The sequence below is a fragment of the Branchiostoma floridae genome, chromosome 8 (genome assembly GCF_000003815.2).
Source record: "Branchiostoma floridae strain S238N-H82 chromosome 8, Bfl_VNyyK, whole genome shotgun sequence".
Classification (NCBI taxonomy): domain Eukaryota; kingdom Metazoa; phylum Chordata; class Leptocardii; order Amphioxiformes; family Branchiostomatidae; genus Branchiostoma; species Branchiostoma floridae.
The window spans coordinates 19,877,111-19,888,504 of NC_049986.1; positions in this window are offsets into that span (position 1 = coordinate 19,877,111).

Here is an 11,394-nt window from a genome sequence, read left to right on the forward strand (position 1 = left end):
GAAAAATCAATGGACCTGATCAATGACAATGAACAGCTTCTATCGGCAGAGAATATGCTCTGCAGCCAAGGTTCTGGGAAGGTGCCGTGCAGGGAGGTAGTTTGCCGGCCAGTACTGCCTCCCTGTATGACACCTACATGTAGGTGAATTAAGATTCCCAGGGTAAGAAAGCGAGAAATTGGGGTTTTTATTTTCATTCTTTATTATCATACTTGCTCAGGAATGTAAATGAGTCTTATTCTTGTACCTCAGGGTTAGGGTTAAGGTAGACAGTACCATGAGGTGTTACTCACAAGATTATCCAAAACACCCTGTCAAAAGTGCAACAAAAATTCTTCACAACTTCATTCAACACTGCTGAAAGAGGTTGATGCTAGTATATAATCTTTTCCGAAAACAAGTGGCTGGTAGACAATTAAAGACGTGTTTGCGCCAACACGTGGTGATTTTGAATAGTCAAGACTCCTCCGCGGGTTCTGCTCCTTCAAAGGAATTCCGGGGAAATCATAAAAGATTACCTCCGCTGGGTTGACGTATTTTGCGGCCAGCTCCAGACGATTGAGTGATTAGCTTAGTAAATATTCAATACTTGTGTTATACAAAATGAGACATAGTGTATATACATCCCCTGGTAAAATGTATGTGTCTTTTACGTGTACGTCTGTGTGTGTGTGTGTGTGTGTCTGTGTGTGTGTACGCGCGCGCGCGCGTGTGTGTGCCTGTGTGTATGTGTGTGTATGAATGTCTCTGTGTGTTTCTATGCGTCACGGTGTGTGTGTGTGTGTGTGTGTGTGTGTGTGTGTGTGTGTGTGTGTGTATGTGTGTGAAAGGGGGTTCTGTACTCTTAGTATTGATCTCTTAAAATCACTGGTTTTGAAAGTGAAGGATATACCCCCAGTGTATGAATATTAATGGCGGTTATGCGACTCATTAAGTCTTGTTCTCTCTCCTTCCGTAGAAAAGCTAACCTCACTTTACCTCAAGGAGGCCACACCGTGCGCAAAACGCTTTCCATCTAGCCTAGGTGATGGGGAGGGATTAAAATACAAAACTATAGCAAAGATACAGATTACGTGATAGTAATCTTTATCAATCGATAGAGTCGGATAGACATAATTTAGATTGGAGTCACTACACGTACATGTTATCACAAAAATATTTGATTGAGTGAAATTTGGGGTATGCTCCGTGTACGTTCTTCCTGGTTATTAATGTTACATTTAAGGAAGCTCAGAGATGGTGGTAGATTGTTCCAGACATTGGGTCCACGGTGTCCTAAATCAGACGAATCTTCCGAAGTTGACCCAAGAAATTACGCACCAGCAACAAGCTCACTTCCATCCCCACCGTTAAGAACATGGTGATATCTGGCTAAAATCCATGTGATAGATTGTGAAGAAATATTCCCTTATTCTTTCCTCCACGATCATATTTATGATATATGTACGTCTATTTGTTTTAGTCAGCAAAATATTTGAAAAAACAAACATAGAAACGACTGCATTTCGTTGACAGTATTTCAAAATAACACTTTTTGTTGACGACTTGACGTCATTACTAGGATTAACATCATCAGCATAATAATCATCAAGCCAGAAAGTGGGATTTAACTAATCCCAATGAAATCAACGCCGTGTTATTTGATACCTTAACAAGGAAAACATAGCTGCACTTTTCTTCAGGTCAAGTCAAGTCAGTCACAGACCTCATGATTAAGTAATATTACACAACATTTCCATGACAACACACAGGCATGGCAACGGCTTCAAGCAACCTTTCATCCTATTGGTTCACGATTTTCGCCCGACTATTAATTTTCGTACATTATCGAAACAGTTCGCTGCCCTTCCGCCGAAAACGTCAGACGCTGTGCCGCGCTCCTGTGAGCGGGCTACTCTTTTTGTTGAGTTCCAGAAAAAACTCGGTCTGTCGATGCCGAACAACAAGATGCTTGGAATCATCGGTTGACAAGAAAGGAACTGCAAGGTGGGTTTTACCTTCACATGTAGCAGTTTCTCAGATGTTCTGGTGAATGTTCTTGTTAGCTATTTATCTAAACCTTCGGGAAATTTCCTCGATATATTTTTCTTTCGTTGTTGAATTTGACAGGTAGATGTTTGATTTACATCTATGCCGAGTCAATTTTGTTGAAATTGAAGTGAACAACCAACGGACAAAATTTGTTGCGATACTCGACGATTCTTAGTTCCAGTATTTGTTTCCTTAAATTGTGTTTCCTTCTAATGATATCGGTCTTCCCAAGAATAAGCTATTTTGTGGACTTCTTTATGAAAACAATTTTTCACGAATGTTCGCAATTACACTGGATATTCTTACGTGAAAGGATTTTATTGGAAAGCTTTCATTTTTAAATTTTCTTCTTCCGTTTTTGTGACTCTAATGAAATTCAATATGTTAGCCCAGCCTTCGTGTTTACTCAGAGTGTCACGTAGCCTATCGACCGCTTCCGATAGCGAATTTTACACCTACGGTAGTGACTTTAATTTTACACAGATCGTTGAATTGCTGTATTTTTCGTTTGGATGGTTTCACAAGCACACGAAGGGCTGGGATTGGTCAATTCTTGCACATGCACAGCTTCTACATTATGGAATCATCCCTGAAACGGCCCCGACCTTTTAAATCGGGAGCAACTTGGGTAAACAAGTATTTTTTTTTTGCTTCAAACTTCATGACTTCCCAGTGGCTATGCTGTACACCCCATGGTAAAAAGTAGTTGTCGATTTTTTTTCTTTCTAAAAAGTCCTTCAAGACTTTCGAAAAGGCTCGTTTTGTAAATAACGCATTATAACGACGTTTGCGCCTGATGGATAAAAATGACCATGATTGCCCAGGCTCCGGGTTAAAATAGAATTCTCTTCCATAATGTATTACGCACAAACCAACCGGACGTGGTAGGAGTGGTGTAGTCCTGCATTCTACCCTTCTAACATGAAAATGTCGTACAGAATCAGATTAAACATTTTGTGTATATGCTGTTGAACATAGACAACGACACGAAGAGCACTATTCATTACCTCCATGAAATGTCATGGAATGGAGGTTATATTTTCTGTTATGTGCCTCTGTCTGTGTAGAAGATTACTCAAGATCGGCTGGATGGATTGGTTTCATACTTGTTGTGTTGGTGGGGTGTGATGAAAGCTCGAATCGATGAGATCTTGGGAGCCGTATCTGTCGTTATAATCGATGTAATAATATCAGAATTCACCCCTATATTTGAGATATATTGGTACAGGCATCGTGATTTATGTGTTTGTTAATGGGCTTAGCTGCAAGCAGATAGTGAGGTGACAGCTGTTTGGGGAACTCCCAGTAGTTTTATTTATGTCTGCTTAGGACTGTTTGAAATATTTGTAACCGTTGGCACATTAGTGCCGCGGTTTGCCCAGCCCAACATTCTAGAACATCTGTTTTGGGAGGCGGACAATTTTGATTGTGATAATAAATTGCATGTATCATTGTATGTACTTGTGCGTTTGGGGACGCAGTGTGTTATATTTCGTTTGTGTTGTTAGATGTTTTGTGGTGCGCCTTGCGTAACGCGGAAGTTTCGTTAGTATGTAATTGGATGTATGACATATGTAATATGTGGATGTGTTAGGTAATCCCTTATCTGAACAGTTGTTGCGTATAGCAACTGGTTAGGGTAATGTAACAGTTAACTCCTTAAAGCAACTGTTTCCCGATGCTGGGCAACTGTTTCCCGATGCTGGACAATTTGTTAAATAACTTTTATGTATTTAGCCACTTGTGCCTTTGGGGACCTGGTGTGTTATACTTCGTTTGCGCTGTTAGATTTTGTCCTCCGCGTGGCTTACGCTGATGTTGTGTTGGTAAGTACTTGCATTATTACCTCCATGAAATGTCATGGAATGGAGGTTATATTTTCTGTTATGTGTCTCTGTGTACAAGATTACTCAAGAACGGCTGGATGGATTGGTTTCATACTTGTTGTGTTGGTGGGGTGTGATGAAAGCTCGAATCGATGAGATTTTGGGCGCCGTATCTGTCGTTATAATCAATGTAATAATATCAGAAATCACCCCTATATCTGCGATATATTGGATCAGGCATGGTGCTTTAAGTGTTTGTTAATGGGCTTAGCTCCAAGCAGATAGTGAGGTGATTTGTATGACAGCTGTTTGGGGAACCCCGAGTTTTTTTTAATATGATAATTAGTTTTATTTATGTCTGCTTAGGACATCATGGAGATGTGAAGCGTAAGTATAATTGTAAGAAGTTGAGGTACATTTAACGGTAATGCTTAACAGGTATGGATGTCTCACATACTGTACTGCTGATTTGAGTGACATGGTGATTAAAATGCCATTAGGTCCTCTCATCTTAGATGGGTTTGGTGTCAGAAGTTTTATGGGCGATACAGATGTTCTGATTTCGTTACGATAAGGGACAGTTGTTAGTTGTCTCTTTCGTAGCGAATGGTACTTGTTTTTTAGCAGACGGGGTTGGCGCCAAGTATTCATCTTACAGTTGGTGTAGGGCTGTCAGAGGAAAGTGTGCATTTCTTTTTAGTAACGTGTGAACAGCTGATGTTGACATATTGGTGGAAAATCAAATCACCATCTGACTAAAGTTGGCCACATCCCTTCTTCTTTCTGAGTTTCCCAACTTCCTCCCACCACACCGCTCTGAGGCACATAGTCGAACCTCAATAATGCTGAAACCTTAGACAAGTTTAAATGCCAAACATCAAGCTTAAGGAACACCATGCTACCATATGCCGTCGACCTCTTAAACGCACATTACACAATTAAGTGTCACATTTTAATAATTACTAATCAGATGGACATCCTCTGTGTCATTAAATAAATACACCACTACTTTCCCATAACATTTATAACCATTACTCTCAAATACAACCGACCATAAACATACATACCATCCACAAAAAGGCAATAAATATTTCATGGTGGTATGAGGTCCCCGAACTCTAGTTTATTGTAGTTTCTAAACACCCTGGTGTGACCTTAAGCTTCGGCGGGGGGGGGGGGGGGGGCATACACATACGTACAGTACGCAGACTCAATATTCGACATTTGGCGGGGACTAAATGATTTGGATTATTCTGCATTCCTCAATTCAAGAACCTGTAAAGCAACTATTACAAAGTAAAAGTTGAATTCATAATCTCATAGTTCACTTCTAAATTAAAGAACAAACACTTCATCAACAACAACAACAAATCTTTAATGACACGACAAAAGTGCAGCGACTTTCGTAAGGTCTACATGTTTAACAACTACTTACAGTACAACTAAACAGACATATATGGAATCTATTGGTATGAATAAGTCAACATATTGGATCTATATCTACGTGTCATTTAGTCAAGAATTATGAAAAATCACTTATGTTGAGCATTTTCATCTTTCAGGTTGTTTCTGCATGCATCAGACAGCGGTCGATGATCGCGGCCAACATTTAAAGCAACTTTTAGCGGCAGTGCGGCTTAAGGCAAGGGGTGGGCCTGACACCTAGCGGATCCGGGGGTATCAGCAGTGTTGGGCAAGAACTCTGTAGAACATGATGCAGCTTCATAGCTCATTCAGAGATTTAAGCATATCCTAAAACATTTATAGTGTCAGACCTCTCCATGCAGTGTTGTAGAAAGACATAAAAACACTGAAATGGCAGCCCAAAATTTGTCCTTTTTTCTGATCTTCCTCCTTGCGTTTGCGCCATCTCAGACCGGTCCGTCCTGTCCTGTCCTGTGTGAGATAAAGCACACTGGGTTTTGCCCTAATCCTGGAGGCATCATGATCCAAACATCACGCTTTCGCGATAAACTTCCTTGTGCCACGTGCAACACGACCGGCCAGGCAGACGAGAACCAGCTCGGGTGTCTTCCTGGCACTCTGAAGAAGCTGCACATGGTGGGACACTCCGACAGAAACGGCAAACTAAAAACCCTGCCACAACTTGCCCAGGTTAACCTGCTGGCACTAGGGCCTGGGCACATCCTGACCGTGGAGCGTGGAACACTCTCTTCCACTCCCAACCTATGGGGACTGTCCATGAGCAAGAACGCGATCAAAACCGTTGGAAGCTGGTTTGGAGGGATCACCAAACTAGAAAGGCTCGTGATGTCTTTTAATGAAATCGACGAGATCAAGGAGAATGCCTTTGAGCCACTGGTACGGCTGGAGTATCTTGAGCTGAGACATAACCGGCTTCGTGCTGTGGAAGAGTGGCACTTCGCAGGCCTGACCAACCTTAAGTATCTGCACCTGAGCTACAACCACATCTCACACATCGCTGGGAGGTCGTTCAGCCACCTTTCTAGGCTGCAAACCCTCTCCCTGGATAACAACAAGCTATCGTCTGTGAGCACCGACTGGTTACAAGGGTTATCTGCCAAAAAGATCCTCCTCAGCAACAATCCGTTCCGTTGCACCTGCGCGCTGGGCAGATTTCAGTCATTGGGAAGTCGTGTCTACAATTGGGACAGGCTGCAGTGCAGCTACCCACCTAGCCTTTCGGGGAGAAAGATTGCCGACGTACCGAGGAACGAGATGCCCTGCCCGTCACCTACCGCCAAGACATCACGTCAGGGAACCACTCTCGTGTGTGAGGTCTTCTGGGAGCAGCAGCCAGAGATCAGGTGGTTGGATCCCGGTGGGAGTGCCGTTGGGGAAAGAGAGCCACTCGGCCTATGTGGCGGCGAGGTAACCACACGCTTAGAGCACGAGTTTCCCACCACCCAGTCTCCAGAACGAGGAACGGCGCACTCAACATACGATCCCGGCCTACTCTACATCGGGAAGTCCATCTCCACCCTCCACATGAGTCAGCAGGCCTACCGGTGCTGGACGCAGGGCAGTTTCCGGTGCGTCGTGCAGTCTGCGGAAGGCAAAGTCTTTGCGAATCTACCGCTGACCAAGTCAAGTGAGGAAAGCGAACAAGACCCGAGACAAGAACGCACCGCGATGCCCGCCGTCTACACCACAACGCCTGCCCAGCGGAACGCTAAGATTACAGAAAGAATAGTCAAATCCACGGGCAAGAATCCACAGCAACATGACTCCACTCCAACAGCTGGTAAGGCACAATTGCGCACTGTGGTGACAACAGTCTCTACCTCAAAACCTACCCACCAAAACGGAGGGATGACGAAAGCTATGAGCAAAACAACGGATAAGAACGCCCAGCAAGACGGCATCCCTCCGACAGCTGATCAGGAACAATGGCGGACCTGGATGAATATAGTCATCTGTATCATCTGCGTTATTCTGGCTCCGTTGGTTCTGGACAGGGTAGTGCACAAGTGCCGCAAGTGCTACAAGAAGCGACGACCTCAGCGTGACGACTTACGTGGCAATGCTGATGGCGCTACCGGAGACATACCGCTGCAAAACATGCAGCCACCGGCCGCAGCCCCTGCGACTGGGGACCCTCTGCCTCCCCGCCACACACATGATGACACCTCGGACGACACACCCATTGCCCCGTATGCGGAAACGACGTGGTTGGAAAACCCCATGTATGACGCAGACGTGACGCGACCAAGAGGTGCCACATCCATCCCGGATCGTCGTCCCCGATCCGACAGGCCCCACAACTCCATGGCATCATCGCGACCACAGCGCCCAAGGATAGCACGGGTGGGGAAGGCCCCAGATCCACCTCCACGGTCCGACGAGCCAGTCGACTCCAGCGGCACGTACTACCCACCACGGCTGAGGACGACCGAAGCAGAAGACATTCCGGATCCACTTCCTCGGACAAACAGATATGTCAACTCCAACGTTTCCTCACAACGACAAGGTTTGGGTTCCGGACTGGGCAGTATGAGAGGACAAAGGCCCTCATCTGACCGAAGAAGCTTGAGAGTGGACAAAAGAAAGAACGACGAAGCGGGTCCCAACATTTACCTTTACCTGAACGGCCCTTCACGCCACTCCGGCTCGGATACGTCTCAGGCACAGAGGATCCCGGACACTCTTCCTCGGACTCGCACGTATGGCAACTCAAACGCCTCCTCACAACAGCGCGGTGTAGGAATGGCCACTATGCCGAGGCACAGGCCCTCCTCTGACCCGTACCCGCGAGTCTTGCGGGTGGACGAAGAAGAGGACGTCTCGGGTCCCAACATCTACCTTGACCTGAACGGCCCACCACGCCACTCCGGCTCGGAGATGCACCGGGCAGAAGAGATCCCGGATCCTCTCCCACGGACAAACAGATACGTCAACTCCAACGTCTCATGTCGACCACGAGGCCTGGAGATGCTTCAAGCAGAAGAGATCCCGGATCCCCTTCCACGAATTCACACGTACGTCAATTCCAATATCTCCTCTCATCCACGAGGTGCGGAGATGCTTCAAGCAGAAGATATTCTGGATCCTCTCCCACGGACAAACAGATACGTCAACTCCAACGTCTCATCGCGAAAACGGCATTCGAGGATGCTTGAAGAAGAAGAAATCCCGGATCCTCTCCCACGGACTAACAGATACGTCAACTCCAACATCTCGTCACAAAAACGGCATTTGAGAATGCTTGAAGAAGATGAGATCCCGGATCCTCTTCCACGGACTAACAGATACGTCAACTCCAACGTCATCTCACGACCACGATGCTCAGAGATACCGAAACAGGTACCAACATCCGGGGCCTCATGGCACCATCAAGGCTCTTACCAGGAAGAGGAAGTAGAGGGTCCCAACATCTATATTGACTTGAACGGACCATGACGTATTTATTGGACCACATTTCTGCAAAACTCGAACTGGTATGTTTCCAGTGTTTGTTCCCCATATATTTGACTTCCATTTGACCAGATGTGCTAGCATTGCAAGGCTTCTCTATTCTTATTGTCAGTGGTGGATTAGGCAGCAGGTATAAACTGTCACATGGACTGCAGCTGTAGCTGATAGAGTTATCCAGCTGAACAAGGCTTCTTTTTGTGACAATGACATAATAACTGCTTCTTAGCAATGGATGACTTTGACGTCCATTGATATGTTTATTAATGTATGCAAAAAGGAACTTTTGCGACGAATGTTTAGTTTTAGATATTTTTATGTAGTTCTTTTGAGTTATCCAGCATAAACAAGGACTTTTCCTGCAGTGCAGATTTGATCCTATGGATAACTGTGAGGTACATTTATGTACTACTTTTATAAGTGTTTGACATCTATTTTGTACAGATGAAGTGAACACGAACTTCTGTAATTGTATAATTTTAGATGCTTATCTATACTTTTTATGAATTCATGTTTGGAAAAGCTAAAAAGAAGCTTTCCTAAAGAATGAAGGAATTTGCTTCTCAATGCCTTAATATTTTGGTAAAGGAAAATGTATGGAAAATGCTAAGATATTCATAATTACTTGGTAATGGAGACGTTGTCATTTTTTCTATGTAGAAAAGACTTTAGAAGCAATATTCTACTGTATACTTGGCCAATAAAATCATCTCTAGTTGTGACTTGAAACGCTTGCTTCAATCTTATTCATGAGAAGACTTCTAGGCAGAAATGCAGCAAAAGCATCATTATGATTATGATACGGACGTTTTCTTAGGAAGAAGTACAAAGTATCATTACAGTACTAGTTGGTTTCCAAGTTTTTTTCCTTTTCCCAAGGTTAGGTCAAAGGATAGTCCATCAGTCAGTCAAACCCAAGGTCAGGTCAAAGTTTGCGATAAGCCAGTCAAACCCAAGGTTAGGTCAAAGGTTAGCCCATCAGTCAGTCTAACCCAAGGTTAGGTTCAAAGTCAGCCATCAGTCAGTCTAACCCAAGGTTAGGTTCAAGGTTAGCCATCAGCCAGTCTAACCCAAGATCATGTCAAGGGTTAGCTATCAGTCAACCCAAAATCAGGTCAAAAGTTAGCCCATCAGCCAGTCTTCAAACTCAAGGTTAGTTCAAATGTTAGGTATCAGCCAGACCAACCAAAGGTTAGGTCAAAGGTAGCTGGACAACCCTAGATCAGGGTTAAGGATTGCTACTAGTCAGCCGAAAAGAGCTAGAGAGTGAGTGAGAGAAAAATAGGTGATCAGTGTATCAACAGCACAGAAATACACATTTTGACATAGACACAAAATTGGCTAAAAACAGCCACAAGGCAAGGTACAGCCCTGAACAACAGAGTTTGCGTTTGACTAAAAAAGGTGTCTGAAGAGCCTCTAGATCCGATGTTTAATATTCAAACTATGACAGTTGCACATCATATTGAAGTAATTGGAGCATCACATTGTAAAAGGACATTATGGCACATTCATTTACAGCATTAACAGTCAATGTTCACACACAATGATTACAAATACTTGCTGTGAGATACATTTCCACATAGGTCACATTTACCGCTGGATATACATGCTTGCTAATCATTATCATTGTTTCCATTCTAATTCATATTAGAAGATAACATTCAGGGAAGTGATTTATCTATCTATATAATAGTGGCGCCTATATCACTTACAGCACTCACCAAGAGATTTGGACCCCTATAATAAAATCCTAGCTAAAAGCCTGCTAAGGCTGGTGACTATTGTCCTATTGTATGTGTGATTGCCACGTTACTCTTGGTATGGCTCCTTGTACTGCACAGCATGAATCAGAAAGAGTCACAGACATTCATACAGACAGCAACATTTACAAAAAATACATGTTAGCCTCATCACTGGTATCATGAATTAAAAGATTTACAATGTGGCTTTCCTTGTTCTCATTTTTGTGTCACTAACAACCAATCAGCATTCAGCATTCCTTTTCAAACAAAGGAAGTCATTATAGTAGCTAGTATTTCAGTACCTGCTACGTACACTTACAGAATTTAAAAATTTTTCTACTTACAGGTATAATTGAAACATGCAGTCTGCTAGTCTGCATTTATCCTAGATTCTTGACACATTAATTCTATCACAAGTACACCCTGATACATTAGACAAGTATCTGGGAGTACTACAGTCAATATTCACACAGGAGAGATACGTCCTCAAACAGCTGCCTTGTGAGCATTGCAGGGAAGCTCAGTGGTAGAGAATTCACCAGGCCTTCTGAGCCAATGGTCTTGGGTTCGGTTCCCACTATTGTACCATAATTTCACACTTGACACACCTTCCTGATCCTCTACTCCCTTGCTGTACTGTGTGACCTTTCCGGTGCAGTAGCTGCCTCCTTTGTCATATCAAATTGGAAAAAACAGGTCAATTCATGGCACTCCTGTACAATGCTGTATCCCTTGTTTGTTTGCCGAGACGTGTCTAGAGCCACAGCAACTGTAAACATCTGTACTACGCTGTGGCTGTGTCAAAAGCTTGTACTTGTAACATCAGGCAATTGTCCTGTGCCACCTTAACACATCTGTACAATGTTGTGTCTCATTTGGTTGTCCAAGAGCTGTACTTG